The sequence below is a fragment of the Hyperolius riggenbachi genome, chromosome 5, assembly GCF_040937935.1.
Source record: "Hyperolius riggenbachi isolate aHypRig1 chromosome 5, aHypRig1.pri, whole genome shotgun sequence".
NCBI classification, from domain to species: Eukaryota; Metazoa; Chordata; class Amphibia; order Anura; family Hyperoliidae; genus Hyperolius; species Hyperolius riggenbachi.
Window position 1 is genome coordinate 92,159,217 of NC_090650.1, and position 6,000 is coordinate 92,165,216.

Genomic DNA, 6,000 nt, shown 5'->3' on the forward strand with positions numbered 1-6,000 from the left:
TAGAAGTGATCAATGCTAGCACTGGACCAATATAGAGCTAATACTGCACTGGAGAGAGGGCCCCACTGGAGGACCCTCCGGCCCAAGGGCCCTGGTGCTGTTGAAACCTCTGCATCGCCTATTGAATTTGCTATGCCACTGATCCCAAGTCTAGATGGGCACTGGGGCGTGTCTGATCCAACCCTTCTCCTCTATAGATATGAAGATGTACAAATGGGTAACCCTAGCAAGAACCATAAAAGGCTGATCAGCTATATAAACAGCTGTTCCGTATCTGGATATTGTGCTGCCTTACATCTCTGGCTCACATAAGATAAATGAGTCTATGTCGCACATGAAGCAAGATTAGCGTGCTCTACAGGCATCACGTAGGTTGAGCAGATGTTAAATTGAGGTGCGCAATCATGAAATTTAGTTAACAGTCACCTACAACTAACGCTGACCTTAACTAACCTTACATAGATGGAAGCAGTATAGCGTTCCCTTTGCAGAGTAATCAGTAGTGGAAAATCCTTTTTTTTTTGTTGCTTACTGTTTATGACTGCAAGTCTTTAGCAGAGAATACAGCAGAGAGCCAGTGGCATAGCTAAGGAGCTATGGGCCCCGGTACGAGTTTTACATGCCCCCCCCCCCCCCCCCCAGCACTCTATACATAACAATTGATACGGCGCACCAAGACCTGCAAAGGACAACACAGTGCCAGAAGTGCAAGACGGGGGTGGGGAACAGCTTGTTAATGGTTATTGTCATTCAAATAATTTATAAACATGATCATTACAAGCACATGACCAATAAATAACTAATACTGCGGTTGAGAAAGGGTCCTACAGGGCCCCGGTGCAGTCGAGACCTCTGCAACCCCTATTGCTACGCCACTGACGACGAGAGCAAAAAGTACATCAGCACTTGGTTCACAGCTTCAACAGCGGAGTTTACAGCTTCAGTATGGAGTTTCATTGCACATTGCTGCAGTAACATGGAGATGCCATAGTTCTGACAGAAGCATTAATTAGGTGGTCACCATGGCACTGGTGTTGAGATATTAGCAGAAGAAAATGTAATATTAGCAACTGATAAGTGCAACTTTTCAAGAGTTTATTAGTGTTAGTTGGGGTTACCGCAAGCGATTATAATTACTGCTAGCAATAATACAGAAAATGTTACTTTATCTAATGAGTGTCATGTCACCGATCCAAAATCTCAATTTTTGATGAAAAAAACATCACAGTCCAAATGGAAGCGCACGGAAAAAGAAAATCACCTTGTAACTTTTAACACTTAGCTTCCATTTGATTCAAAAAACAAAAGAAATGTTTGAACAATGGAACTTTATTTAGAGATCTCTAACTAGACCAGTCTGCATTGAAAGCCACATAGGGATGTTGCTTAAACTCTGCTAATGTGAATAATAATGAACTGTCTGCAAGGAAGAACATGTAAACTAATTCACAAAAAGTACACTTTTCGCTGCGTCTTCTTGGACTTCAATAAAGTGCACCCAGCTAATAACGTAATAGAAGAATGGATATTTTCCACTTAAATGTATTACTAAAATATAAATGAAGCCAAACAGATCTGCAAACATTTATTGCGTATCTTATGTTTACAGAGAAGTTTCTATGTTCTCTCACCATTCCCCCACATTGCCTGTAATGGATTGTAAGTTCTGTTGGAACAGAATATTCCTGTCCTTCTATGTCCTGCTTTTGTGATTGTCACAACTTTTGTAATCTGTTCCCCTGCTTTATATAGCATATTGTTGCTGTTTAATAAAGGAAGATAATATGTTGTGGTTTTATGAATAAAGCCTGGTACACACTTTCAATTATGATTGGCCGATCACTGACCAATTTTACTACTTCGATGTAGTATGAGGGTTTATCTACACAATCTACTCATAGTATTCAATATCTGCTGCCCCTCATACTACACGGAGGTGGGAAAATTGATCAGCGATTGACCAATCATAATTGAAAGTGTGTACAAGGCTTAAAGGTGGCCACTAACGATACAATTTGATCATTTACGAACGATTATTTGTCTTAACGATTGGAAATTATTGCATGGAGCCACTAACAGATGAAAATCTCCTAACAAATCTGATCAGATTAATGAAATCACTCTAATTTTCAGATCTTTCCGGTCAATCTGATTGAATTGATTAGGAGAATTTTGTCCATTAGTGGTCCCAAACTTTCATTTCATAATCGTTTGTAAATGATCGTTTGGCAAATTGTATCATTAGTGGCCACCTTTATAATAATTAGTGCTTGTTTGACTGTTCAGTAGATTAAGCGGTTCATATTTATTAGCAAACACTGAAGAAAAAGTACATCAATAAGTATATCACCATATGCTGGTGCATGTAGTCACTTAATATATATTGTAATATATCATAGGAGCTTAGTTAATGCTGTGGATGTTGGTCAGCCACCTAAAAAGTAAGACTCTGTAAAAAGCTTGCTGTGAGGCATTTCTTAATAAATTTATTTTGCATTTAAGTAATTTAGGAGCCCATTGATCAGAAAGTCTGCCCTAATATAGCACTAGTCTCACCCTGAACCCAACTGAACAGCTGTGCAGTGATGTGATGCTGAGCTAACTGCCAGCTTACCTGCGTTTAGCTAGTAATGACCCTAGCAAGCTAGTTGTTAGGAAACTAAAACACACACTACTGACTTCCCCAACTACTGCATGCAACATATGAGGCAGCTTACCTCTCTGGGTGATCAGCAGCTGCTCAGGGAACTTCCACGCTCATCTAAGCGATACATCCTCAGAAGGAAGTGGAAGGAAAGCCAAAGCACTAAGCAAAACACAAAGTTGATTTGATGCTGCGGCTGCTGCCTGTGCAGGTCACAGTGCTGATGAGTTGCTTGCTGGAGAAGCGCTGTCACTGATGTTTTGAATTGAGCAGATAGAGTGGGAAAGGATGGGTGAGGATGGGAGGGAGGCAGAAAGAGGGAAAGATGTGATCACAGCCCGTGGCGACACGAGTAGGATTTGCTAAAAATAGCATCTCAATAGAGGGAGGAAGAGGCTGGCTGAGCCAACAATTGTGGATCAGTTTCACAACAAGAACACGGGCGAGGAGGCTGGGAGCATCCACATCAGGGACACATTGTGGCAATCTGACCCACCAGCACCTCTGCATCAGCAACAATCACAGAGATGCTACTGCTCCATCATCCTATTTAGGGGGGGTTCTTAAAAAAGCTCACATCATATTCCACCTGTCTCGTGTGACGGAAAATTACATTACATCATCATCATGAGTGGATGTTGTCAGTGCTGGACATAAGGGACATAATAACTGCTGCAGTCACTGGTATACAGTGTCACAGCCAGGAGGCCTTTGGTCTCTTGATCTATAGCATAGCTTATTTCTAACAGTTCTGTCTAGATGTAATTTAATCTTCTGGGAATACAAGCCTGCTGAAGGTGAACAGTGCTTATTATTACACTGGCAGGATCAGGGCACAGAACGTCAGTGTGTAATCTACAGGAGAAGAAAGCGGTATTATGCCACCCATAGATTTGTTGATAATGTCCTGCTATGGCAAGTGCAATGCAAGATGGGCGGAGGTGCCAAAATTGTGATACAATATCTAGTGAGTGTAGGTAAGTAATAGGAACAGTCTTACCTCATGATAAAAGGTTAAGATTTTTTTTTTGTTAGACACCAATAAAAAGACAACGCATTTCTCTTGACCTGCCCGGTTCCTCAGGTCACTATGAGACAGTGTCTAAGCTATGTATATCCATTTCAGAGCACCCTAAAAGCTCAGACACACTATGTCTTGTATTGACCCGAGGAAGCGGCAGGTCCCATGAAACGCGTTGTCTTTTTCAGTGGTGTCTTACAATAAAAATCTTAACCTCTTATCACGAGGTAAGACTGTTCCTATTACTTACCTCCATTCACCACATATTGTATCACAATTGAGGCACTTCCTCCCATCTTGCATTGTCTTCTTCCCCCATTCCAGGGGTTACCTCTGCATCTACATGTAATGGAACTTTTTTTTTTCTGTAATGCGATCCACGATGAATCAAGTCATCATAACTGCATGGAGACGGTCTTTCTCTACATGCCCAAAATTGTGGTTGCTCAAAGCAATGCACAAGTAGTTGTTATTTCTTTACATTTCCCATTTTCCAGAAATACTACACTATTGGTGCTCCAGGCTCTCTGCCTGTTTTTCTTAGGCCCAGTTCACACTGGTATTTTAAAGCCAAACAGATCCGGTAAAGTTGATCCAGTCTACGCTTCAATGGATCTGTAGGCTAGGTCCACAAACGGATCGGATCCATTTTCACTCCATTGACACTCAGGTCTGCTGAGCAAGCGGGTGAGGGAGGGTTTCTTACCAAGGCTTCCGTCTCTTCTCCTTGCGTACCAAGTTGCATCATGTGACTACCACGGTTCTTCCTTCAACCCGGAATGAGGAACCCTGGTAGTCACATGGGGTGACGGGGGGTGCAAGGGGAAGAGACGGAAGCCTGAGTAAGAAACCCTGCCTCACTAGCCCGCTCAGATACAGTTTAGTAATTGCAATTACAGATAGTCCCCGACTTACGAACGCCCAACATATGAACAACCCGCCGATACGAACAACCCGCTGATCCCGTCATGTGACATCGGGGACTCCCTTTGTGCCTCCGTCCGACCCTGTCCTGCGCACTGTGAGCCTGAAAAGAAAGCAGATGTAATTTACTCACCTCCGTGCTGGAGTCGATCGCCTGGTGACATTCCTCTCTGCTTACAGCTCACTCTAGCACCCAGCATCACCTACTGCATGACACGTGTAATTACGCGTCATGCAGGAGGAAATGCCTGGTGCTAGAGTGAGCTGTAAGCAGAGAGGAATGATGCCCGGCGTTGGACTCTGGCATGGAGGTGAGTAAATTACATTACGCTGTGGGAGTGCAGAAAGGGGGGAAGCAGGAGGCAGGGACACGGGGAGACACACAGAGACACAAAGCAGGCACAGGGGGCAGGCAGAAGGCACAGGGGGACACAGAGGAAACATGAAGCAGGCCCAGGGGGGCATGCAGAAGCCTCAGAGGGACACGGAGGACACACAGAGACACAAAGCAGGCATGGGGGGGGGGGCATGCAGAAGGCGCAGGGGACACAGAGGAAACACGAAGCAGGCCTAGGGGGGCATGCAGAAGGCTCAGAGGGACACGGAGGACACACAGAGACACAAAGGCATGGGGGGGCATGCAGAAGGCACAGCGGACACGATGCAGGTACAGGGGGACATGGAATGACACACAGAGAAACATGAAGCAGGCACAGGGGGGCATGCAGAAGGCACAGGGGGACACGGAGGACACACAGAGACACAAAGCAGGCATGGGGGGGGGGGGGGCATGCAGAAGGCACAGGGGAAACAATGCAGGTACAGGGGGACATGGAATGACACACAGAGAAACATGAAGCAGGCACAGGGGGGCATGCAGAAGGCACCGGGGGACAAAGAGGACACACATGAACACAAAGCAGACACAAAGCAGACACAGGGGGACATGCAGAAGACACAGGGGACACGATGCAGGCACAGGGGGACATGGAATGACACACAGAGAGACATGAAGCAGGCACAGGGGGGCATGCAGAAGGCACAGAGGGACACGGAGGACACACAGAGACACAAAGCAGGCACAGGGGTGCATGCAGAGGGCACAGAGGGACACGGAGGACACACAGAGACACAAAGCAGGCACAGGGGGGCATGCAGAAGGCACAGAGGGACACGGAGGACACACAGAGACACAAAGCAGGCATGGGGGGGGAAGGCATGCGGAAGGCACAGGGGGACATGGAGGAGACACGAAGCAGGCACAGGGGTGCATGTAGAAGGCACAGAGGGACACGGAGGACACACAGAGACACAAAGCAGGCACAGGAGGGCATGCAGCAGGCACAGGGGACACGATGCAGGCACGGTGGGACATAGATGTCAGGTTAGGCAATAGGTTAGAGTGAACAAA

General features: G+C 45.8%; 1 protein-coding gene across 3 annotated transcripts in view; it reads right to left on the bottom strand.

Annotated features, from left to right (window-relative positions):
- Positions 1-2,809, bottom strand: part of HDAC9 (histone deacetylase 9) — a 660,228-nt gene extending 657,419 nt beyond the window's left edge. For 2 of the 3 annotated variants that reach the window (XM_068235994.1, XM_068235993.1), the window contains exon 1: positions 2,718-2,809. The gene's annotated coding sequence lies outside the window, so the exon portion shown is untranslated. The remainder of the gene's footprint in view (positions 1-2,717) is intronic. The other variant, XM_068235991.1, reaches the window with a different exon arrangement.
- Positions 2,810-6,000: the final 3,191 nt, after the last annotated feature.